Source organism: Cynocephalus volans, chromosome 1 (assembly GCF_027409185.1).
Source record: "Cynocephalus volans isolate mCynVol1 chromosome 1, mCynVol1.pri, whole genome shotgun sequence".
Lineage (NCBI taxonomy): Eukaryota > Metazoa > Chordata > Mammalia > Dermoptera > Cynocephalidae > Cynocephalus > Cynocephalus volans.
The window spans coordinates 191,641,146-191,668,109 of NC_084460.1; positions in this window are offsets into that span (position 1 = coordinate 191,641,146).

Genomic DNA, 26,964 nt, shown 5'->3' on the forward strand with positions numbered 1-26,964 from the left:
CAAGTACTTCCAATACTGTGTTAAATAGGAGTGGTAAGAGCGGGGATCCTTGTCTTGTTCCTGTTCTTAAGGGAAAAGCTTTCAGCTTTTCTCCATTTGGGATGATACTGGCAATTGGTTTGTCATAAATGGCTTTTATTGTATTCAGATAATTTCCTTCTCTACCTAATTTGCTGGGAGTCTTAATCATGAAGCGATATTGAATTTCGTCAAATGCCTTTTCTGCATGCATCAATTGAGATAATCATATTGTTTTTGTCCTCAGTTTTGTGGATGTGGTGTATCACATTTATTAACTTGTGTGTGTTGAACCAACCTTGCATCCCTGGGATGAATCTCACTGATCATTGTGCATAATTTTTTTGATGTGTTGCTGCAATCTGATTGCTAATATTTTGTTAAGAATTTTTGCATCTATGTTCATCAAGGATATTGGCCTGTAGTTTTCTTTTTTTGTTGTGTCTTTATCTGGTTTTGGTATCAGGGTCATGCTGGCCTTATAGAATGAGTTTGGGAGCATAGCTTTTGTTTCAATTTTTTGGAAAAGTTTGAAGAGAAGTGGTATTAATTCTTCTTTAAAAGCCATCTGATCCTGGGCTTTTCTTTGTTGGAAGATTTCTGATTACTGCTTCAATCTTTGCCTGTTATTGGTCTGTTCTTTTCTATTTCTTCTTGTTTCTTTCTACGTAGTTTGTATGTGTCCAGAAATTTATCCATATCCTCTAGGTTTTAATATTTATAGGTGTATAATTGTTTATAATAATCTCTAATGATTCTTCATATTTCTGTGGTATCAGTTGTAATGTCTCCCTTTTCATTTCTGATTTTTTTAATTTGTGTCTTCTCCTTTCTTTTCTTTTCTTTTCTTTTTTTTTTTGTTACCCTAACTAATGGTTTGTCTATTTTATTTATCTTCTCAAAAAAAACAACTTTTTGTTTCATTGATCTTTTGTATTATTTTTGGGTCTCTATTCATTTAGCTCTGCCCTAATCTTGATTATTTCTTTCCATCTACTACTTTAGGGATTGGATTGTTGTTTTTCTAGTTTTTTGAGGCTTAAGGTTAGGTCATTTATTTGAAATCTTTCCATTCTTTTAATGTAAGCATTTATTGCAATAAACTTTCCTTTTAGTACTGCTTTTGCAGTATCCCATAGGTTTTGGTATGATGTATCTTTATTTTTGTCAGTTTCAAGAAATGTTTTGATTTCCTGTTTAGTTTCTTCTTGGATCCATAGGTTGTTCAGGAGTCTGTTGTTCAGTTTCCATGCACTTGAGTAGTTTCCAGAATTTTGCTTGTTATTGATTTCTGGTTTTAATCCATTGTGGTCTGCAAAGATACTTGGGATGATTTCAATTTTTTTAAATTTGGTAAGACTTGATTTGTGACCTAGTATTTGGTCTATCCTGACATGTTGCTGATGAGAAGAATGTGTATTCTCTAGTTGTTGGATGAAATGTTCTGTAGATGTCTGCCAGCTCCAATTGGTCTAAGGTATAGTTTAAGCCCTGTGTTTTTTTGTTGATTTGTTCCCTGAAAGATCTGTCTAATGCTGAAAGAGGGGTGTTCAGGTCACCCAGTGTTATTGTATTTGGGTCTTTCTCTTTTTTTAGTCTACAAGTATTTGCTTTACATATCTAGGTGCCCCACAGTTGGATGCATACTTACTTCTCACTGTTATGTCCTCTAATTACATAGATCCCTTTATCATTATATAATGACCTACTTTGTCTCTTTTTATGGTTTTTGGTTTGACGTCTGTTTTATCCAATATAAGAATAGCTACTCTGGCTCGTTTTCAGTTTCCATTTGCATAGTATATCTTTTGCCTTCACTTTTTATTAGTGTTTGTCTTTAAAGGTGATGTGGGTCTCTTGAAGACAGCATATAGTTGGATCTAGCTTTTTAATCCTATCAGTCATCTGAGCCTTTTGAATGGGGCATTTTATCCATTTACATTTAGAGTTGTTATTGGTAACCATTGCTTTACTCCTGTCATTATATTGCTTTTGTTTAGATGTTTTAAACATCATTTGTCCCTTTCTTCCTCTTTTATTTTTCATCCTCAATGTTAATTGGACTTTTGAGGTGACATGATTTAGCTTCTTTCTCTTTCTTGTTGAATTTTGGTTTTAATGGCTCTTTCTTGTGAATCTGTGATATTGATTATCATTTTTCAGATTCTGTTTGCAGTCCTCCTTTGAGTATTTCTTGCAGGGCTGGTCATGTGGTAGTGAACTCCCATAATTTTTGTTTATCAGGTAAATACACCTCATTTCTGAAGGATAACTATGCTGCCTATAGGATTCTTGGCTGGCAAGTTTTTGTTTTAGTCTTTTGAATACATTATCCCGTTTTCTTCTGGCCTGTAAGGTTTCAGTTGAGAAATCTGCTGTTAGTCTGATGGGGGCTCCCTTATAGGTGACTTGATGCTTTTTTCTTGGTGCTTTTAGAATTCTCTCTATGTCTTTGAGTTTTGCCAGTTTGACTATCACGTGTCTTGGAAAGGATCTTTTTGGATTGAATCTGTTTGGGGATCTTTGGGCTTTGTGGATTTGAAGATCTGCATCTCTTCCTACATGAGGGAAGTTTTCTGTTATTACTTTCTTGAATAAGTTTTCAATGCCTTTTCCCTTTTCCTCCCCTTCTGAAATACCTTCTGGATAAAGAATTCAGATGTTTGTGCACTTGAGATTGTCTGCTAGTTCTCCCAGATTTTTTCATTTTTTAAATTCTTTTTTCCTTTTTTTTTTTTTTTTTTGTCTGCCTGGGTTATTTCAAAAAGGCCATCTTTGAGTTATGAAATTTTTCTTCTGCTTGCTGTAGCCAGCTGCTAAAGTTTTCTGTTCTGTTTTTTATTTCATTGAGAGAATCCTTCATTTCCAGGAGTTCTGTTACACTCTTTTTAAGGTTATTAATCTCTTTGTAAATTTTCTCCTTCATATCCTGGATATTTTTTTCTTGTTTCACATGCTCTCTAGTTGATTCTTCTCTTATTTCTTGGAGTTTTCTTAAAATCAGTGCTCGGAGTTCCCTTTCAGACATCTCAGGGTTTTCTTGTTCTGTGGGGTTTGGTACTTGAAAATTACCATATTCCTTTGGTGGTTTCATGTTTTCTTGTTTATTTGTAGTTCTAGTATTTTTGCTCTGATGTTTGGTCATCTGGTAGAGCACTTACTTCTTCTATCAATCTGGAATGGGTTATGAGGGGGAAGACTTCCTCCCCAGTTTATAGGTTCTGCTGATGACTCTTCCTGTATCAATGCAGCCGAGTGTGCAGTGGCCTGCCTTGGCTCCTGTTTGTTCAGTGTGCAGGTTTGCACACTCACCTAGGTGGCCTGTGGGGTGGACAGTTGGGCCTGCATGCCCCTTCAGTGCTCAGGTGTGGGCAGGGCCTGCAGTTGCATTGGTTCCAGGGTGAGGCTCAGGTCCTGTCCACTCACCTGGGTGGCCTGCATGGTGGGCAGTTGGGCCTACATCCTGAAGCTTCTTTCTGTTTGTTATTTAACTTCTCATCATGCTATGCTTAAGAAACTTCAGCAAATGCCTTAAAGGGAAACAAGGAATAGTTTCACTTTCTGTGTTCTTCCCTCCTCTCAGGTATCCATTTCCTCAGGAACCTTCAATCTCAAGTTTTATCTCTCCAATTCCATATAATTGTCAAAATTTTGTTTGGATTTCTAGGCTTCTTTGGAGCAGCTTATATTTGTCTTTTTAGACTCTAGCCCTGCAATTAGGTAACCAGCAAATACCTTGAGAGGAAAACCATATAGATCATTAGGCTCACTTTCACACATTTCTCTTCTTTCAGAGATTTTGACTCCTTAAATCCCATATTTCTTGGTAACAACTTGAAGTCTTGAAACAGTAGTGTGTGTGTGTGTGTGTGTGTGTTATATAGCTTCCCTATTTGTTCCTGATGGGAGAGTTGTCTTGATAAAAACTAGTGAATCATAGCTGCAAGTCATGGGCCAGGATACTGATTTAAATTTCATTTTTATTACCCAATAATTCAATGGTTTTTGAAAGTTACTCAAGCAGAAGACATTTTTGTTCCTTATATTAAAAATAGATATAGTCTATTTTATAGAGTTGGTGTAAATGTAATGCAAGATGGCTTCTTTGGAAACACTATATAACCTGAAAATTTCTAGAAAATATAATCACATGTTATTCATAGCACCAGTAATAACAAAAACAATAAAGTAATATTAAAAACAACAATGGTTACCATCTAGTCCACATAAACTAAACTATATGTCAAATAACATGATGTATTTTATTTGTATTATTTATGACAATCTTCACAATAAATAACAGTTATTTATATTCTCATTGCAAGATAGCATCGAACATGAACTTTTTATTTTACATTTATTTTGGTTGAATATTTTCCACAACTCTAAGCTCATTATTGTAAAAATAAGACTGAGGGTTTAAAAATAAAGGAACTCCCACTTTCTAATATTTTGGATCCTTATTGTGATTTCAAGTCTTAGTTTTACCACTTCAAAGAGATATGACCCTGTTTAAGTACTTTTTCCTTCTGAGCCTCATTTATCTCATCTGATGAATAGGGATGATAATGCTTTTCTTACAGGGTTGTTGAGTCAGAAAATATATCTAAAGCCCCTAACATCATGCTTGAAATATAGACATTATTCAAGATTGGTGCCACTGCCTAGCATTTGATTTCACATAAATATTTTAGCAAACGTTTGAATTCACTTATAGTGGTAGCCATCTTATTTCTAGAATTTTATGGCACTTGTGGATCTAAGTTACCAAGAATGACAAATGTATTAGTCAGGGTTCTCCAGAGAGACAGAATCAATAGGATATGTTATAATTATATGAGAGGGATTTACTAAGGGAATTATCTCACGTGATTGTGAAGAAAAGTCCCATGATAGGCTGTCTGCAAACTGGATGCCTGTAGTGTGGCTCAGTCCAAGTCCGAAGGCCTCAAAACAGAGGAAGCTGATGGTATCCTTGGTGTAAGTCCTGGAACCCTCAAGCTAATGGGTCTCGAGCTCTGATGTCCACAGACAGGAGAGATGAGTGTATCCCGGCTCTAGCCGGGAGAGCAAGAGATTCACCTTTTTCCTCTGTCTTTTGTTCTCTCTGGACCGCAGTGGATTGGATGGTTCCCACCCACATTAAGGGTGGGTCTTTCCCATTCAGTCCACTCAGACTCTTATATGAATCTCTGCTGGAAACACCCTCACAGACACGCCTAAAATGATAGCTTTATCAGATTTCTCAGCATTCCTTCATCTAACTAAGTTGACATCTAGAATTAACCTTCACAATAAATTACTACTTTATTTTTAATTTGCATGATATGATCTTGGAACTTGCAATATCTCAAAGACTTGTATTGGTCTTACTTGCAGTACCTCAATAAATTATGGTATTTTGTACTCTGAATTTGTTCCCTCTGCCTGAAACAGCCCACCTACTTAGTTTTCCTAAATAATTCCTATGCTTTCTTCTAGGAAATTTCAAGTAAAACCTGCTCAATAATAGTGTGAGTTAGAAAACTTACCATTCTTGGGACTTGATTCATTTCACAAACATGTCATTTACTGCAGTTGAATTGCTTTTTTCATATGTCTTCATATGAGCTCACTTTCCATTATAAATTCTACTCCTCAAAATTAAAGACTGTGTTTTTCATTGCTGAATTTCCAAGGCTTAGCCAACTGCCTGACACAAGGCAGGTAATCCAAAAATGTTTGTTTCAGGTAAAAAATTAAAAAAAAAAATAAAAGAATGAATGAGAATAAATGAATTCTACAGTCTTAATATAAGCTGTTATACAGCTTTAAATGAAGCTAATCTAATGTGTGTTAGGCAGCTACAACTAAACCCATGATTTCTAATCCTGAGCACACTTCAGAATCTTTGGGGAAGCTTTCAAAATATGAAGTGCCTGTGGCTCTTCTCCAGAGATTCTGATTTACTTGGCTTGGGAGGACAGATTTCTGGAATTTGTATTTTTTGAAATCTTCCTGGGAGATTAAAAAGCATCGTCATGTTTGAGAAGCAATGATCTACCCTGGGCTAGGCAGCTCTCTGTGGCTGGGGCAGACCCTGCAGTGGATGGCAGCACTCTCAGCACTCTGAGCAGCAAGTCCTGCTTGAAGGGGAACCTGAGAGGCTCATAACTGACATGGGCATGGAGCTGGCATGCTGATTCTCCTAAGGGATGAAAGAGTCAGTTGGTCGACCAAAACTCCAAGGAGGTGAAGAACAGAGTGTCAGGCCTCCAGAATCCTAGAGCTGAGGGTGCCTGAAGATCACTGAGTCCAACACCATCACAATGCAGAAGAGCTGACTGAGGCCCAGAGGTGGGATGGGACTTACCCTACAAGTTAGAAGTAGTGTTGGGATCAGGTGTCAACACAAGACTTTTCCCATTGCTTCATCATATCCTGGGAAAGAGGGACATTGCAGTGTGAGTGAAGTTTTGAGGTCCAACTCTTGATTTTGGGCAAGTTTCTCTCTAACCTCAATCTCTTCTTCTGTGGGATTGAGATAGAATAGGGCCAGGCCTCTGAACCAAACTGGCTCCATTTTCCTGCAGAGGACACTTTGTTACTTTTCCACCCCTCAGTCATGAGACCCCCCAGGGCACATGATTACTCCACGGCCCACACTGGTAAAATAAACTGACATAAGAGGGAACAGATGTTCACTGAGTTGTAAAGCCTCTCCCCAAGGCTTGTTTCCCATAAATGTAAAAATTAAGTTAAAGATTAACCTTAAGATCCCTTTAGGAATTCCCACATGCACACAAAGCTTCAAGGTGACTGCTACAATGACCCTCTGGAGGTGATGATAATGAACACCACCACCATCTTGGACCTACTGAGCAGACGCAAGGACCAAAGCCCTAACTGAGCATGTGTCTATGACACAACCAGGAAGAACACAATGGACCACCTCCATAGGCACAGAATGATGATGCTGGCCTGCACTCATTAACCCCTTTCCCTGTAAAAGACCCTGAACAGCTCCCCTTGGGGGGCTAGCTTTCCTGTAGCTACCCACTTTATGCATAGGTCTATCTCCTCTTTTAATAAAGCATTGCTTACTTTACTGCTGGGTACATTGTTCATTTCTATGACTTTGGGACCCAAGAGCCTAATTCAGTAACAGAATGAAGATAGTAAGTCATTACTTTGAGGGTTTGTCTCTAAAGGGCCACCACCAATTCTGTTTCACCCTGAAAGAATACCTCCCAATCAAGAGGAGGACTTTATTCTTCCAGTTCCTTGAAGGTGATGTGACTAGCAATTCCTTTAAACAATGACGTCACTGGAGGGTATACTTATAAGTTCTGGGTCTAGCCTTTGAGAGGGTTGACAGCCTCTGTCTATCTCCCTTGAAATGCTCACTGTGGGGGAGTACAATCACCATATAAGTACTACAACTGCCCAGGGTTTTCCAGGGTATGAAGAAGCTTGAACTTGCCACGCAGAGAGGTTTCTTGGGAAGAGAGAGATGCCTGACCAGACCCCCTGCTGTTTCATCCATTCTGACTCAGGTAACATAAGGATAAGTGAAGAAGCCTTCAGATGACCCTGGCTACAGTTAGAGTAAATACTTGAAAGTCCCCAAGTGAGAACCACCCTGCTGAACACCTTCTGGAACCAAGGGTTATAGTAACAGCACGTGTATGCATGCACACGCACGTGCACATACACACACACACCATCTCTTTATTTCACGTGCTTAGCACAGGGTCTGGCATATTAAAAGAACTCAGTATATTTAATAAATGATTACACTTGTACTTTAATTCTTAATTTGCAGTCTCAAATACAGTCAAATTAGAAATGGTCTTTTCTATGTGTCACTTCTCCATCCTAGATCTGATATCTGCCTCATATAGTTTATTTTATTACTGTGCTTAACAACTAGCATTTGCATAGAGCTAACTGTCTGCTCTAAATTTTCCTTAGGACTTTTATACATATTAACTCATTTATTCTTTTAAATTCAAATAATCGTATATATAAAATAAAATATCATTATTATCCCAATTTTATACATGAGGACATTGAAGAACTGGTTAAAATTACACAGCTAGATTGTGGTAAACTTTAATCCAGGCAGTGTGACTGTAACCTCAGTGCCTTTAACCACCATTCTATCCTACCAGCCAGCACCAAGTGTAATTATTTGGAGAGGGTCTAACCTCCTAGGCAAGATAGTAAATTCCTGGGAAAAAAAGAATATTGTGTTTTTACCTCTTTGTATTCATATAATATATTAGGTACTCCAGATTCTTTAAATGATACTATAAATTTTAGGACTGTGGGGAGAGAAGAAGGAAGGAAGAAAGACAGAAGGGGAGAGATTTAGAAAGGAAGAAAGGATTAAAATGTAATATATAGGGAGAAAGGAAGAGAAAGCTCTAGAAGGGAGATGTATCCTAAAATTCTGCAAGGTTAAACATGTAATCCAGATGAGAGCAATTTTATTGGAACTGAAAGATCAATAGGTTCATTTAAACAGCTAGACACTGGAGTGTTTAATTTAAATATTTAAATAGATTTTCTTAGTGATAATGTCATGTGTTTATTGGCCCTCCAGCTCCCATTGTTAATTTCTTCTCTGGCCATATGTCTCCAGACCAGAGTGAAGCTTTGCTAAGATAATGTTTCTCATTTAGCCTTGGGGTGGCATTCCATCCTTACTGAATAGCATCCTGATGGCCACAAGCACCGAAGGAAGGAGCCATATCACTGAATTCACCAGAGCATACTAACAGACAATCTAAATTCTGAATATAGCAATTAATACAATCACTCATTTAGATAAATCATTTATTTAAAATTCCTCTGAGTCCTTTAGTCCTAAGACATGATTTTTAAATTCGTGCTTATTTTATTACCTATCAAGTTATGGGTTCCCAGCCAAATAGCTCTTGACATTTTGCTGGGGGAAATGATGAGGTTTTAAAAAATGCACTGGGAATAGCTCACTTTTATTGCAGTGACTCTTTCCCCCTAAGAGAAGAGTGTGGGGAGAAGGGTGGTATAGCAATGGGAACTATTATGTTTATTCTCCTTTTAGTATCAGTGATTTATCCTTTAAAGAATTGTAAGAAAATAGGCACAGCTGAAAATAAATTGGAGACTGAGCATCAGAGATGAAGAAAAATGACAATCAAAAGAGACATGCATCATATTTATACAACCAGCAAATATTGAGTACCTTCTGTGTTCTCGGCACTGTCCTACGAGCTGGGAGTGTAACAGTGAAAAGAGAATTAAGTTAATAACCTCCCTCACTATTATTATCCTTGACAGTGTTGAATAAGATGTAGGGAGGATATCTGTTTTTCAGACTTCATTGACTATGTATAACTCTTGGCTGAAGAATCTTCAAAGTGTTTCTCACATAAGGTATGGTGGAAAATGAATTAAATCACTGGTTATCAGACTTGAGCATGCATCAGATTCACCTGGAGGTCTTGTTAAAACACCAACTGCTGAGTCCAATGCTAGCATTTCTGATTCAGTACGACTAGGATTGGGTTAGAGAATTTGCACTTCTAACAAACTCCCAGGTGATGCTGATGCTTTCTGGTCTGACTTATTCTTTCCGAGAATCACTGAATTGGATGGTAGAACTTGAGGCAAGAATCCCAGTTTAAAGGCCATTGCATAAAGACACAGTCTACGGTACTATTTCAGAAAAGCCAAGGCTTTCGATTAAGAAAAAAAACTATGCACAAACTTGGCTCCATTTATTACTAAGATTTTGCATTTATGCAAGTCCTTTATACTGAGAAATCTCCTTAAAACAAGCATGATGGTTAAATCAAGTAGAAAAATAGTTACCATCCTTTAATATCTGGGTGGGAGCCTGAAACCTTGGTTAGGAATTCTGGAAGCCGGAGTTGAAGCACAGTGTTTTATCTCAGGCCTAAAAGAGGCATTTTGTTTCTCCTTTCTAAGTTGCTCCCAGATTCTTTTATCTTTTCCATCTCTTCTGCCTCATCTGGCTAGTCAAACCACTCATGGTGCTCACCGGACGGATGCAATTGCAGCTTATGGGATTGACCATATCCATTCTGCCTCTACTACAATCCTCTTCCTATGATGCAGACAAAGTGACCTGTCTTGAAATGCAAATGTGACCACATCAACCCTTTTTGAAAGATTTATTTGGCTTCCCATAATACTTTGGATGCTGCTTCATGTCCTCAGTGTGATCTGTAAAGCCATGCATCCTTTGTTTTCTCCTTCCTCATATGCTCCACACACCGGTTTGGGTCTTTGTGCCAGCCACCCTGACCCTCCTTCAGGTCCCTGAATTCAATGTGTTTTCTCCTGCTACAGGATAATTGTATTTGTTTATTCTTTTTTGGAAATCACTCTCTTCCACCTTTCCCCCCACTCTTAGTCCATCTTTACTTATTTCACTCCTATCTAGATTTTTTTTCTCTCAGCTAGACTGTCATTTTTGCAAGAAAACCTTCTCTGACCTTGCAGAGAATTCCAGGTACAGAATTCTAATTCCTTTAATTTATGCTCTCTTAGCTCCATGTACCTTCCCTTCATTGCTTTTAGGTCAGTTGTAATTCCATTTATTTGTGTGATTATTGGTTGTTTTTTCTCTCTCCAACTATAAGCTCTACCTGGGAAAAATTGTGTCAATGCTGTTCATTACCCAGTATTAGCAGAGTACTTGGAACATAGCAGTTGCTCAATAATTAGCCACTGAATGAGTAAATGAATGAATGAATGAATGGACCCAAAGTTATGGCCAGCATGCATGAGTTTGTGTACAAGGAGAGAAATTGCACACCCATAAGGAGGGGAAGGAAGGACTACATATCAGCACATTTCTTTTAAGCATGTGATGAGTGAGCAGGCTTGGGAATATAGTCCAGTCAATGTCCTAGTCCAGTGGTTTACCAGTACAGATGTAATTATCATTTTGTTTAAGGCAGTTCATCATTGTGTGAGACTGTTTTGTGCATTGTAGGGATTTTTAACATTCCTGGTCTTTGCCCCTAAAATTCCAGTAGTGTCCTTCTCCTAGTTATTTCTAAATGTCCCAAAACATTTCTGTATGATTGTTAAGGAGCAACGCTGTTACTTCTTGAATACCACTCCCTGAATCCCATTAGCACCTACTTCTGCCTTGCAGAGGATCAAGAAAGAGAGTGAACAGGGAAGCATGCAAAGGGTCATTTTCCTTCTCCCACAGCCATAGCATCTGGTGTTGGCTTAACTAAGGAGGTGAAAGACTGCTACAATGAAAACTATAAAGCATTGGTGAAAAAAACTGAAGAGGACACTAATAAATAGAAAGATATCCCATGTTCATGGGTTGGAAGAATTAACATCATCAAAATGTCCATATTAGCTAAAGCAATCTACACATTCAACATAATCCCTGTCAGAATACCAATGGCATTCTTCACAGAAATAGAAAAAAAAGATCTTAAAATTTGTATGGAACCACAAAAGACCCTGTATAGCTAAAGCACTCTTGAATAAAAGGAGCAAAATTGGAGGCATCACACTTCCTGACTTCCAAATATACTATAAAGCTATATTAACCAAAACATCATGACACTGGCATAAAAATAGACAAATAGACCAATGAAACTGAATAGAGAGCCCAGAAACAAACCCACACATTTACAGCCAACTGTTTTTTGACAAAGGTGCCAAGAATATACAGTGGAGAAAGGACAGCCTCTTCAATAAATGGTTCTGGATATCCACCTGCAGATGATTAAAACTAGACCCCTATCTCTCACTATATACAAAAATCAACTCAAAATAGATTAAAGACCCAAATTTAAGACCAGAAACTATGAAATTATTAGAAGAAAACAGGGGAAACATTACCCGAAATGGGAGTGGGTAGTGCTTTTTTTTTTTTGAGTGAGACTAGAAAGGCACAGGTGACTAAGGCAAAAACACACAAAAGGGACTATATAAAACTAAAAAGCTTCTGGGCCGAGCCAGTGGCACACTCAGGAGAGTGCGGCGCTGGGAGCACAGTGACACTCCCGCCACGGGTTCGGATCCTATATAGGAATGGCCGGTGCACTCACTGGCTGAGTGCTGGTCACGAAAAAGACAAAAAAAAAAAAAAAAAAAAAACTAAAAAGCTTCTATACATCAAGGGATGCTATCAACAAAGTGAAGAGACAACCTACAGAATGGGAGAAAGTATTTGCAAGCTACACATTAGACAAGAGGCTAATATCCAGAATATATAAGGAACCCCCAAAATTCAACAGCAGAAAAACAAATAACCCAATTAAAAAATGGGCAAAGGACCTGAACAGACATTTCTCAAAATAAGACACACAAATGGCCAACAGACACATGAAAAAATGCTCAAAATACATAATCATCAGGGAAATACACATTAAAACCATAATGAGGTATCATTTCACCCCAGTTAGAATTACTATTATCAACAAAGCAGAAAATAACAAATGTGGACAAGAATGTGGAGGAAAGGGAACCCTTCTATATTGTTGGTGGGAATGTAAATTAGTACAGCCATTGTGGAAAGCAGTATGGAGGTTCCTCAGAGAACTAAAAATAGATCTACCTTATGATCATCTATCCCATCACTGGGTATATATCCCCCCAAAATGAAATCAATATACTGAAAAGATAAATGCACTCCCATGTTCATTGAAAAGCTATTCACAACAGTGAAGAAACAAAATAAACCTAATGCCCATCAATGGATGAATGGATTAAAAAAACTGTGGTATATATACACAATGGAATACTATTCAGCTATAAATGGAAACAATATCTTATTGATCCAGAGGAGAGGGTCTGGTGAGGCCCAATAGCTGACCTCAACCCACCTCATCCTCTTACCAGGTTCTTGACTCCACCACAGGAAAGAATTCAAGAGCAGAGCCATTGTAGCAAGTGAAAACAAGTTTAATACAGAGAATAAGAAGTACAGACTATGCAAGGAGTGCAGCTTAGCTCTAGAGACTGAGTGGGACCCATACCAAGTTTAGTACGAAAGTCAGAAATATACAGAAAGTTTAATTCAAAGTTCAGGCTGGCTCAAGAGAGTGAGCAGCTGCCTGCTAAAAGCAAATTAATACAAAAGGAAAGCATATACACTTGGCCAATGAAGTGCAGTTGGTCCCAAGGAAAGTGAGCAAAACCCTGCCTTCTACTGAGATTCAATTTTTATAGTTTTGCTATCTAATACATATTCATGCTATCTAATGAATATTCTACTCTGAAGGTGGTTCCCAGATATGTAGCATAGTCTTGCAAATGCTCAGTTGGTCTCTTTTACAGCATGTTCATTGGTCAAATTCTATCACATGTACTGAATATGTTCAAGAATATCTGGTGCTCTCCAGTACCTCCAGTGGAAGGTCACCCAAAGGATAAATTCTACTTTGCCGAGCATGCTCAGCCATTAGGACTATGTAAGTCTGGATAAACTCCTCTCCGCTAAGCATGCTCAGCCACTTGATTTGCATAAGTCTACCCACTTCAGTCTCAATCTCCTTGTGTCAGTACCAAAAATAGGTGCAATAAGCAACAATGACTTTCCTCTAGGGGAGGGCCAAAGGGAGGGGCCTGAGACCTTGGGGAGTGGTTTGAAACTCAGAGGTGTGTCTTGAAACCCAAACCCCTGGAAACTAGGCACCTCCTATCTCACTATCATTTGCAGCAACATGGATGGAACCAGAAACCATCATGTTAAGTGAATTAAGTCAGGCACAGAAAGACAAATACTGCATGGTCTCACTCATGTGGATTCTAAAAACAGCAACAAAAATGTGATTCTCACAGAAGTAAAGAGTAGAATAATGGTTACAAGGGGCTGAGAGGAAAGGAGGATGGGGTTGGGGGAATGGCTGGGGAGGAGAAGGGGTGGACTAACAGGTAGAAAACTATGCTATCTACCCTAAATGATTCATTGTGCAGTATATGCATGTGTTGAAAAAACACACTACTCCACAAAAATAAATATAAACTGAAAAAAATTTTTAGAAATGATTATTTGATAAAACCTATATAAAGTACTTAGTGCCAGCCTAGCACATAGTAAACTCTCAGTAAATAGTGGCTATAAATAATAAGAAATGATGGTGAGGGCCTGAACTAAGAAAGTGATGGTGAAGTTGGGGAAAATGAGAACGATTCAGGAACTATTTAGGAGGTAAACTGAGTATCTCTTGGGAAATTATTGTTGGGATTGCAAGGGGAAGCAGGAGTCTAGAATAGTTTTGTAATTTATGTTTGGACAATGGGTGCCATTAACTGAGACATAGAATACATGAAGAAGGATCAGCCTTTAAAGAGGATTGTAATGGATTTGGTATTGGACACCATGGATTTGAGAGATGAATTGTCAGAGATGTTGCATATCATTTTATTATTAGGTATTAGGAAATGTATATTTGGAGAATTCATGTTGAAAGAGGTGAAAATTGAAACCACAAAAGTGATGGAGACTGTCCAGCAAGAGAGTATAGACTGGAAGCCATGAAGGCTGAGCAAGAAAAGAAGAGGGAAGACCTTCAGGGCCGACCAAGCAAGGTCAGGAGAATGGGGAATCACATGTGGGTTTCTCAGGATGCAAGGGAAGAGTGTGGTTTACTAGTGAGAGAACGATAACCAAAGTTAGAGTTCATGGAGAGGTTTATCTGATATTCTGAGGATATAAAGCTCAAGTAGTAGTATTTACTGTTCAGTAAAATACACTTGTAAATGTGTGCCTGTAGAATGGACTATTTTATTCTGTCCAGCAGACTTTTCCTCTTCTTTTCAGTAAGAACAACATGCTTTGGGAAATTTTGGCTCCTCTGCTTTATGTGGTTCTGATGGATCTGCCGATATCTGGATCTCACTTTTTCCCCTCTGGTGGGCATAGGACCTAGGTTAACCACAGAGTTTGGTCCAGGAGTGGACATATGCACTGAACTGGGACAATCATAGTTCTTTGCTAAATTTGTACGTGGATCTTGGGTTAGAGGGAATTAGCTTTCTATAGTGCTCTTATGATATGAGATAATGTAAGCTTAGCATTGCTGATAGCCTGGGCAGTCCTATATTCCTTCCCCATTCTCACTACCTTGTGGAGAAATCCTGTGTAGTAGAAAAAATGGAGGCCACAAGAGAGGAAGATGCAGAGAGAGGCAGTGTCAAGACAAGTAGTGGAGTCAGAGGTAGAGAGAGCAATGATGTCAGGTCCACTCCATGGAGATTTTCAGCACAGCTGTGCCCCCCGACTGACTTCATTTGCAAGAGTCAATCGATTCCTCTTTTCCCTTACGCTGGTTTGAGTAGGGTCTTTGTCACTTGTGAATGAAGTGTGCTGACTCAACCTCAGGAAAGCCTTCTCTGACTCACAGACCAGATCCAGATGTCAAGTCATTCCTTCTTATGTTCTGTGGACACTGTCTACCTTTCTACTTGATTCATAAACTGGATTCCTCACAAGTCTTTCCTGGAGCTAGTTTCAGAGGGGAGTGACCCGATGTCAGAAGTGAGAAGAAAAATGCTGTCAGACAGACTTAAAACAATTGTTCCCATAACCCCTGAAAGTTACTTATAATTGATGGGTGCTCTAATGGGTACTTAATGAGTACACACAAGGTGTTTAACAAGTATTTTGGATGAGCATGAACCAGACAATAAAGGTTCTTGAACAAAGTGACATTTAAAGCTGAAACCACTGATGAGTGAGTTAGGTATGTAAAGACAGGTGAGAATATCCCTGTCAGACAAGCACATGGAATGCTGCAAGGTCATCTGCCAGAGGAAGGAGGAAGTGAGGAGTGAGGGAGAGGGAGAGAGGGAGGGCGGGAGGGAGAGAGAGACAGAGAGAGAGAGAATCTGTGTGACTCAAGTTGAAATGTACTGGTTCACTTGACTGGCCACTTCTGTGCTGAATAGGGCATTTTGATTGCAGCTAAACCGGAACTAATAGGAATTATATGGATTTATGGAGGGAACAGATTCATAGAAGATATAGAAATGATGACTGGAGCAGAAGTGGATACTCTGGTGATGGTGGAGAGTCTGCTGGTTTGACATCATGCCTACATGCCATTATGCCTGTGATGATAACTTTTGTCTAATCACTAATAAAATATCATAGACCCGATTACGCCAAAATCCTATAGCCTGACTAAGGAGTTGCTCAAGGCTGGTGTATGATTACTTTGTGCATTATTTGCATTGCTAAAAGAAATCTCTTTTAATGCATTGTAAGCTGCTGCAGGACAGTTTTTAAGTACCTGGAAAGACATCATAGGGGGAAATATAAAAGCCTGGTAGATCTTAAAAAAAGAGACTGACCGGGAAATTTCTGCTGTTATTGGCTGTAGAAAATCAGAATGAGACCTTACTTAACACTACACGTAAAGTTGTACGCAAAGTGGATTCAAGACCTAATTATGAAAAATATGTATGTACAGTCAGCCCTCTGTATTTATGGGCTCTGCATCCTTGGATTCAACAAACTGTGGATCAAAAATATTTAAAACAAAATAACAATGCAACAATAAAAAACAATACAAATAGAACACAATATAATATAATAACTATTTATATGGTATTTACATTGTTAGATAGTATAAGTAATCTAGAGATAATTTAAATTATACAGAAGAATTCGAAGAGGTTGTATGCAAATATTCCCCCATTTTATATCAGGGACTTGAGCATCTGCAGATTTTGGTATCCTGGGGGTAAGGAGGAGTCCTGCAACCGATTCCCCATGGTCGACTGTATATGCATTTGTATATTTGTTTATTTTTATTCCTTTTCAAAATAGAATTTGCAGACAATACCTTAAGTCAAGGAAAAGAAAGGTTAAAAAATTGAAAAAAAGGAACAAAATTTTTATTATTTGTAGGTGACAACATTTTCTAACTAAAAAACACTAAAGAATCTATTAATACAGTATTAGAATTTATAAGGAAATTTAGCAACTTTACTGAATTTGAAATCAATACAGAAGTCACTTGCATTTCGACATACCAACCAAAAAGCTGTTAGAAAAAATGTAAGTAAAATACCGATAATATTGTTATGGATTGAATCATGTCTCCTAGAATGATATGTTAAAGTTCTTACCCCTGTTACCTGTTAACATGACTTTATTTAAAAAGTGTCTTTACAGATGTAATCAAGTTAAGATGAGGTCTTTAAGGTGGGCTTTAATTCAATATGACTGGTGTTCTTATAAGAAGTGGAGAAGAGAGACAGAGATAGACACAGAGAAGGAACACTATGTGATGACCTATGTAGCTCCAATCTTGGGATGATGCAGCTGCTACCAAGGAGTGCAGAGGATCTAAAGCCATAATGACATGCTAGGAAGAGGGAAGAAGGGATTCTACCCAGAGTTGTATAAGAAGCATGGCCCTGCTTTCAGGTTGAATTTTGACTTCTAGCCTCCAAAACTATGAGAAAATAAATTTCTGTTGTTTTAAGCCACCCAGTTTACTGGGTGGTACTTTATTAAAACAACCTTAGGGATCTAATACATATACCTCATTTATAGTAATACTAATAAAAAATAGATAAATTGCTTAAGTATATCTAGCAATTGTTATGCACAGTCTCTATGCAGAAAATAAGATAATATATTGAAAGATATTAAAGAAAGCACAAATAAATGGAAAATCATACTATCATAAAAACATTCTTTCTCTTAAATTGATCCATAGATTTAGTGGAATTACAATCAAAATTCCAGTACACTTATCCTTGGAATTTGGTAAGCTAATTTTAAAATTTATTAGGATGAGCAAAGGACAAAAAAAATTAAAAACTTCCCTAAAGAAGAACTAGGCAAATGAACTTGCCTTACAAGATATTAAATCTTGTTATGAAACAATCATATTCAAGAGTGTAGAGCTGGCTTATGGATGAACAAATGGGCCAATGCAGCAGAATAGAGATATTGGAAACTGACCCATCAATGTATCATAAAGCAGACATTGTTGAATAGCAGAGAAAGATGGAGTATTTAATAAGTTCTGCTGAGATGATTTATTACCAAAATGGCAAAATATAAATTTATATTCATACTTTATACTATATATAAATTCCATGTACATTGAACACTTAAATGTACAATAAAAAGTTATAAAACTATCTGAAGTCAATATAGCAGAATATTTTATGTTTCATATATTCTACAATAAAATTGAGAATTTTTGGAAGGAGTGATGTCAGCAAGATGGCAGAATAGGAAGCACTGGATCCATCATAGGGACATAGATTTAACAACCCCAAAAAGGCCTAATTACTCTTTGAGAAATCCAGAAGCCAGTTAAAAGGTTTCTGCACCCCAGGTAACTATGGAGACAATCACATCACAGCCTCATAGGAAATTTATGACACTGTTCATTATTTCTCTCAGAGCCCCTTCCCCCAGTTCACAGATTTTAAAAGGAAACCCCCTATTCTAGTCTTTTTGCTAGGAAGAAAAAGGAATAGATGTACTTTGTACTAAGTACTTTGTATTTCCAATATTCTGACTTTTGGGGGGCTGCCTAAAGGACTTGTTTCTATATTGCCTTTATCCAAGTACTAACAGAAATGGAGCACTAGGTTGGGGGTCTCTGAGAAAAAGAACAAGCAATCATACAACAGAATCTGTAGTACCACAAATAGACACTAGTGAAACACCAGTACCGCAATTTACTACAGCACCAGAGAGGCTGCAATATTGTAGACAGATACCAGGGAAGGCTCCTTAGTAGAAACTGGCAAGTCTTTTCAAACAAGCAATTATGTGCACATGGCCAGAGATATTGCATATACAGGAAAGGCTTGAGAGGTCTTCAGAATCTCTGAAGATAGCAGAGTGTATGGAAGCAGTCCTCCCTGTATAAAACCAGAGCACAAAGTCTGGGAGAGTTGGCTCATTCTTTAAATGCTGAAATGTCAGCAGAAAAAATAATGAGACACATGAAGTAACAGAGAATTGTGACATATTTAAAAGAACCAAATAAATATCCAGAAACCAAACCTAAAGAAATGGACACATATGAATTGCCAGATAGATAATGCAAAATTACCATGATAAGAATGCTCAATGAATAAAAGAGAGCACAGATATTCATCTAAATGCAATTAGGAAAATAATGCATGAACAAAATGAGAATATCAGCAATGAGATGAAAACTGTGAAGAAGAATCAAACAGAAAATTTGGAACTGCAGGATACTTTGGAATATACTATAAAGCATATGTACTTCACAGGGCCTGGTTTCCCAAAGCCCTGCAGTTTCAAATATTGACCTTGGGGAGGACTGGAAATTTTCCTCAGGCTATAACGTCTCTGGTGTAAGATAAAGATTTGTGGCACAGCAAGGTTGCTGGCTCAAGGACAGACTAGTTACTGATTGAAATGTAAAGATACTGGAAAATTGCTGGAGGGAGAAGGAATGTTTGCTAAAATCAAGCTTTTGCTGATAGGACAACTAAATTGCCTTACTGGAATGTCGTCTGGCTTGTTTCACTGAAAGTTACCACACTGTATTGTCAAATTATAACCCCACCTATGTTCTCTTCCTGTAACTTCCTGGTCTGGAAAATAAATGCGGGAAGAGAATCCCAATTTGGGGTTAATTTCTCAAGGAAGGGATGCTTCTCACTAGAGGGTCCCAGGAAAGTTAACCACTTCGGGGCTTCTCACTGCTCAGAAGAGATGGAATTTGAGTAATCCTTTGTGGCTCCATCACCCAGGGGAAATAGGGTGACAAATCCACAGGGTGCAAAGGAAAAAGATACAGTAACTGAATAGAAAAATTCACTGGAGGAAGTCAACAGCAGATTTGACCAGGCAGAGAAGACAACAAACAAACAAACAAACAAATAGATAGATAGATAAATAAATAAAAGAGCCTCAGGAACTTATGGAACATGACCAAGCAGAGCAATATATACATTATGAGAGCTCTAGAAAGAGAAGAAAGGGAGAAAGGGGCAGAAAATACATTTTAAAAAGTAATGGCTGAAAAATTTTCAAATTTGAGGAGTGAAATTACCAAAAAGTTCAAGGAACTCAAACTAGGCTGAATCTAATGAGACATAGACTGAGACACATCATAATCAAACTGTTAAAAGTCACAAAGATAGAATCGTGAAAGCTGTAAGAGAAAAGCAACTTGTCATGTACAAGGGAGCTCCTATAAGAGAATCAGCAGATTTCTCAGGAGAAACCTTGCAGGCTAGAAGGGAGTAAGGTGATATATTCAAAGTGTTGACAGAAAGAAAGAAAGAAAGAAAAACAAACAAACAAACAAACAAAAAAACACTGCCAACTAAAAATACTATTTCAGCAAAACCCTCTTTGAAAAATGAAGGAGAAATTAAGACTTTCCCAGGCAAACAAAAGCTGAGGGAGTTCATCACTATTAGACTTGATTTATAAGAAATGCTTAAAGAAGTCCTACCAGTTGAAGTAAAAGGATGATAAACAGCAACACAAAACCACAAAAAAATATAAAATTCCCTAGTAAATGTAAACATATAAACAAATCTATAATCTTGTAGTACTGTAATGTAGGTGAGAAAATTACTTATAAATAGGGTGATAGAGTTTGGATGTGTTGTCCCCGCCAAAACTCATGTGGAAGTCTGATCCCCAATGGGACAGTGTTGGGAGCTGTTTGAGTCATGGGGGTGGATACCTCATGAATTGATTAATGCTCTTCCTGGGTGAAGGGGTCCTGAGTGAGATCTTGCTCTATTAGTCCCATGAGAGCTGGTTGTTTAAAAGACCTTGGCACATCCTCTCTCTCTTTTTCTCTTGCTTCCTCTTGCCATGTGATCTGCTTGTACCCACCACTGGCTGCTTTTTTTTGTTATGAGTAGAGGCAGCCTGAGGCCTACACCAGATGCAGCTGTCAAATAAATCCCTGTTCTTTATAAATTATCCATTTCAGGCATTCTGTTATAGCAACACAAAATGGACTAATACAGAGTATAGAATTTTTTTAAAGCATAAAAACTAATTATAAATCTATAAATTATAAATGTTAATAGATATACAATATAAAGTTAATTTGTGTCATTGATAAACAGATTAAACCACCTGTTAAAATACATAGATTGGCTGAATGAATTAAAAAAATAACAAGATCCAACTACATGTTGTCTATAAGAAACTCACTTTAGATCTAAAGACACACATAGGCTAAAAGTGAAAGGCTAGAAAAATATATTCCATATAAATGGGAACCCAAAGAGAGGATTTGCCATATCAATATCAAACAAAATAGACTTTATGACAAAAACTATCAAAAGACACCAAGAAGGACATTACATGATGATAAAAGTGTTAATTCAATAGGAAGACAGAAAAATATTAACTAACTAATAAATTAAATGTTATTATCATGTACTAACATTAGAGCATCCAAGTACATGAAACAAACATTGAAAGGACAGAAAGGAGAAAAAGGCAAACCTACAATAATAGTAGGAGACTTCAAACTTCACTTTCAGTTATTGAAAGAACAATGAGACTGAAGATCAATAAGAAACAGAGGACTTGAACAACAGTATAGACCACCTAAATCTCATAGACATATACAGAACACCCCTTAGAATGGCAGCAGTATATACATTTCTTTCAAGTTCACCTGGAACATTCTTCAAAATGAATGACATTTTAGGCCATACAAGTCTTAAGAAATTTTTAAAAATTGAAATAATATGAACTCTCTTCTCTGACCACAAAGGAATGAAGCTAGAAATCAATAGCAAAAGGAAAGCAGGAAAATCCACAAATATGTAGAAATTAAACAGCACATTCTTAAACAATGAAGGGGTCAAAAAAGAAATTTCATGGAAATACAGAAAATATGAAAACAAAACACAATATACCAAAATTTATGGAATGAAACAAATCAGTAGTAAGGGGGAAGTTTACAGTGTTAAATGTTTATGTTAAAAAAGAAGAAAGACTTTAAATCAGCAGTCTAAACTTAGACTTTGAGAAACTAGGGAAAAAAGAACTAAGTAAACCCAAAGTCAGCTGAGGGAAGAAAACAATAAAGATTAAAGGAGAGATGAATAAAATGGAAAATAGAAAAATAATAGAAAAATTAATAACATCAAGTTGGATTTTTTTTAAGATCAACAAAATTGACACTTAGCTAGACTAAGAAAAAAAAGAGAGTACTCAAATACCTAAAATTGATAAATGAAAGAGGGGACATTGCCAGTGATGCCACAGAAATAAAAAGGATTATTAGAGATTACCATGAACAATTAGACACCAGCAAATTTGTTAACCTACAAGTAATGGATAAATTACTAGAAACATAGGCCCCACCAAGACTGAATTATGAAGAAACACAATATCTAAATAGATTTTTAGCTAGTAAGGAGACTGAAGCAGTAATAAAACAACCTCCAGACAAAGAAAAGCCCAGGATGAGATGGCTTCACTGGAGAATTCTACCAAATATTTAAAGAAGAGTTAACACCAATCCTTCTTAAACTGTTCCAAAGAATTGAGCATGAGGGAAGACTTTCAAATTTATTCTATAAGGCCAGCATTACCCTGATACAAAACCAGACAAATACACATCAAGACCAATATCTCTGATGATAATTGATGCAACATTTCTCAGAAAAATAGTAGCAATAGAATTTAACAGCACATTAAAAAACCATATACCATAATAAAGTGGGATTTATCCCTGGGGTGCAAGGATGGTTCAACATATAAAATCAACCAATGCAATGCACTACATTAATCAAATGAAGAACAAAACCCACATCAACTTCTCAATCAATGCAGAAAGAGCATTTGATGAAATCTAACACTGTTTCATAACAAAAAAAACCCCAAAACACTCAACAAAGTAAGAATCGAAGAAAAGTATGTCAGTATAAATAAAAGCCATATATGAAAATCACACAGCTAACATCATACTCAACAGGGAAAGACTAAGATCTTTTCCTCTAAGATCAGGAACAAGACAAGGGTGCCCACTCTTACCACTACTATTTAACACAGAGCTGGAAGTTCTAGCCAGAGCAATTATACAAGAAAAAGAAATAAAAGGCATATAAATTGGAAAACAAGAAGTAAGCTTTTCTCTGTTTGTAGACAACCTGATTTTATATGTAGAAAGTTCTAAAGATTAAAAAAAGTAACAACCAAGTTAGAACTAACAAACAATTCAGCAAATTTCTGGGATGCAAAATCAAAAGTCAAAATTCAATTGCATTTCTATAAACTAATAATGACCAATATGAAAAGAAAATAAAGAAACAATCCCATTTACTATAGCATCAAAAAGAATAAAATATGTAGGTATAAATTTAACCAACGAGGTAAAAGACTTGTATGTTAAAAACATTGCTAAAATTACTAAAGGAAAATATAGGTGAAACACTTCAGCAACTAGATCTAGGCACAGACTATGATCATTAGCTCAAAAGCACAAGAAGCAAAAGAAAAAATAAACAAATGGGACCATATCAAACTAAAAAGCTTCTGCGTAGCAGGGGAAACAATCAACACAGTGAAACAACAACCTACAGAGTGGGAGAAAAATTTTGCTAATGATGCATCTGACAGAGATTAATATCCAGAATATACAAGGAACTCAAGCAATTATACAGTAAAAAAACAAATAACCCAATTAAAAAATGGGCAAAGGAACTGAATAGACATTTTTCAAAGGAAGACATACAAATGGCCAACAGGTACTTGAAAAAATGCTCAACATCACTAGTCATCAGGGAAATGCAAATTAAAACTACATGAGGTACCACCTCACCCCAGTTAGACTGGCTGTAATAAAAAGACAGTAAATAACAAATACTGGCAAGGGTGTGGAGAGAAGGGAACACTCCTACACTGTTGGTGGGACTGTAAATTAGTACAACCACTATGGAAAACAGTTTGGAGGTTTCTCAAACAACTACAGATAGATCTTCCATACGATCCAGCAATCCCACTTCTAGGTATATACCCAGAGGAATGGAAATCATCATGTCAAAGAGATAGCTGCACTCCCATGTTCATTGCAGCTCTGTTTATAATAGCCAAGTCATGGAACCAACCTAAATGTCCATCGATGAATGACTGGATAAGGAAAATGTGTATATATACACCATGGAATACTACTCAGCCATAAAAAAGAATGAAATTCTCCCATTTGCAACAACATGGATGAGCCTGGAGAAACTTATGTTGAGTGAAATAAGCAAAGCACAGAGGGATAAATACCACATGTGCTCACTCATAAGTGGGAGCTGAGAGAAAGAAGGAAGAAAAGAAAGACCACAGTGATGTGTTGGACTTGCAGAGGGAGAGAACATTGTGCTACAAAGTGGAGTGGGTGGGAAAGTGGGAGTGGGAGGGAGGTTGGGGCTAATTGGGTGGGGTACATGGGGTACAAATGCTATTTGTGGTAATGGGTATGCTGATAGCATGAAACTAGCCTTCACATCTTGGGCCCAAGTGTTGACAATCGGCTTTGTATCTCATGAATATTCATAACCAATAATAAAATAAAATAAAATAATAAAAATGCTAAAAAAAGTCAAAGAAGATTGGAGAAATATTCCATGCTCATAGATTGGGAAACATAATATTGTTAAAATTTCCTTACTACTCATAAAGGTCCATGGATTCAAGCAATTTCTATTAAAATTTAAATGGCATTTTTTGCACAAATAGGTAAAGATTTAAAATTCTATGTGGAATTTCAAGAAACTCTGAATGGCCAAAACAATCTTGAAAAGGAAGAACAAATTCGGAGGCCTCACAATCTTTTGCTTTCAAAACATACCAGAAAGCAACAATAATGAAGACAGTGTGGTATTGGTATAAAGACAGATACATAGACCAATGGAACAGAATAGAGAGCCTAGAAATAAACTCTTGCATATATGGTGAAATGATTTTCACTTAAGGTGCCAAGATCACACAATAGGGAAAGGACAGTCTTTTCAACAAATGGTGCTGGGATAATTGGATATCGACATGGAAAAATAATAAAGTTTAACTCTTATCTTACACCATATAAAAAATTACATCAAAATGTAAAACCTAAAACTAGACTCCTAGAAGAAAACATAGGGAATAATCTTAAGGATGTGAATTTGGCAGAGATTTCTTAGATATGACACCAGAAGCACAGGCAACAAAATTAAACATAGACAAATGGGACTGTACCAACCTTAAAAACTTCTGAGCATGAAAGAAAACAACCAACACAGTGAAAAGGCAACCTATGTAATGGGAGAAAATAATGATAAATCAAATATCTGATCAAAGGTTAATATCCAGAATATATAAGAAATTTTTTAAACTGAACAACAGCAAAAGTAACCTAATTAAAAAATGGGCTAAGAGCTTGAAAAAATAGATATTTATGCAAAGAAGATATAAAAGGGCCAAAAAGCATATGAAAAAGATGTCCAACATTACTAATCATTAGAGAAATGCAAATAAAAACTACAATAAGACATTACTTCACTATTAAAGAACAGAAAATAAGAAGTGTTGGCTAGGGTACGGAGAAATCAGAACCCTTATGCACTGTTGGTGGGGATGTCATATGATGTAGCCATAATGAAAAACAGTATGGAGGTTCCTCAAAAAATTAAAAATAAAATTACCATATGATCCAGCAATTCCACTTCTGGGTATATATCCAAAAGAATTCAAAGCAGGATGTTGAAGAGATATTTACACACTAATGTTAATCACAGCCTTAGTCAAAATAGCCAAGAGGCGGAAGCAACCTAAATGTTCATGAACAGATAACTGGATAAAGAAAATGTGGTATATACATACAGTGCAATGTCATGCAGCCTTAAAAAAGAAGGAAATTCTGTCACATTGCTACAGCATGAATGAACCTTGAGAACATTATTCTGAGCAAAATAAACCAGTCACAAAAGATCCAATACTGTAAGATTGCACTCATATGAAGTATCTTCTTTTTAACATTAAATATCATTTTATTTTATTTTTTTTAATTATTCATTGTTACAAATTGTGATTTTTCTTTATGTCCTTTACCTTAAGTAATCAAAAATCATAGAGACAGAAAGTAGAAAGGAGGTTACCAAAGGTTAGAGTTTGGGGAGGAGAGGGAATTAGTGTTTAGTGGATATTAAGATTCAGTGTTGCAGGATGAAAAAATTCTAGAGATCTGTTGCACAACAATGTGAGTATACTTAACACTACTGAACTGTACCCTTGTTAAAAAATTATTTTTTATTGAAACATAATTGATTATACATATTTGGGTACAGAGATGACTATCAGTATCTGCATACAGTACGTGATGATCAAATCAGGATAGTTGGTATACTCGTCATTACAAAACATACTCATTCTTTGTGTCCATTAACCAATTTCTCCCTAACCCCTTCCCCCCTCCCCTTAAAAATGCTTAAGATGATAAGTTTAATGTTATGTGTTTGTTTACCAACATTAAGCAAACAAACAAATAAAACTTTAGAATTGATATCCACATCTTGGCCTTTTTACTAAACTTGAAATCAGATTACCCTTGAACAACAGCAATAACAAAAGAATTCCTGTTCATTAAAAAGATACCCACCAGGTCAAGGGTTCGGATCCCTATACCAGCTAGCTGCCAAAAAAAAAAAAAAAAAAAAGATACCACGAAAAGTGAAAAGACAAGCTGCAAACTAGCGAAGATATTTGCAATTTATTTAACTTAGACAGGATTAGTGTCTAAAATATACTTAAAATTTTCAGAAATCAATAAGAAATAGACAAACAACCTAGTAGAAAATGAGTGAAACATATAAACAGATATTGCACAGAGGAGGAAATAGAAATGGCCCATAAATTAATGAAAAGATGCTCAATTTCCTTAGTTTTCACAAAATTCCCATTAATATCAACTAAAATCAGAATAAGATGCAATTTCATACATACCCAATTTATCAATTTTT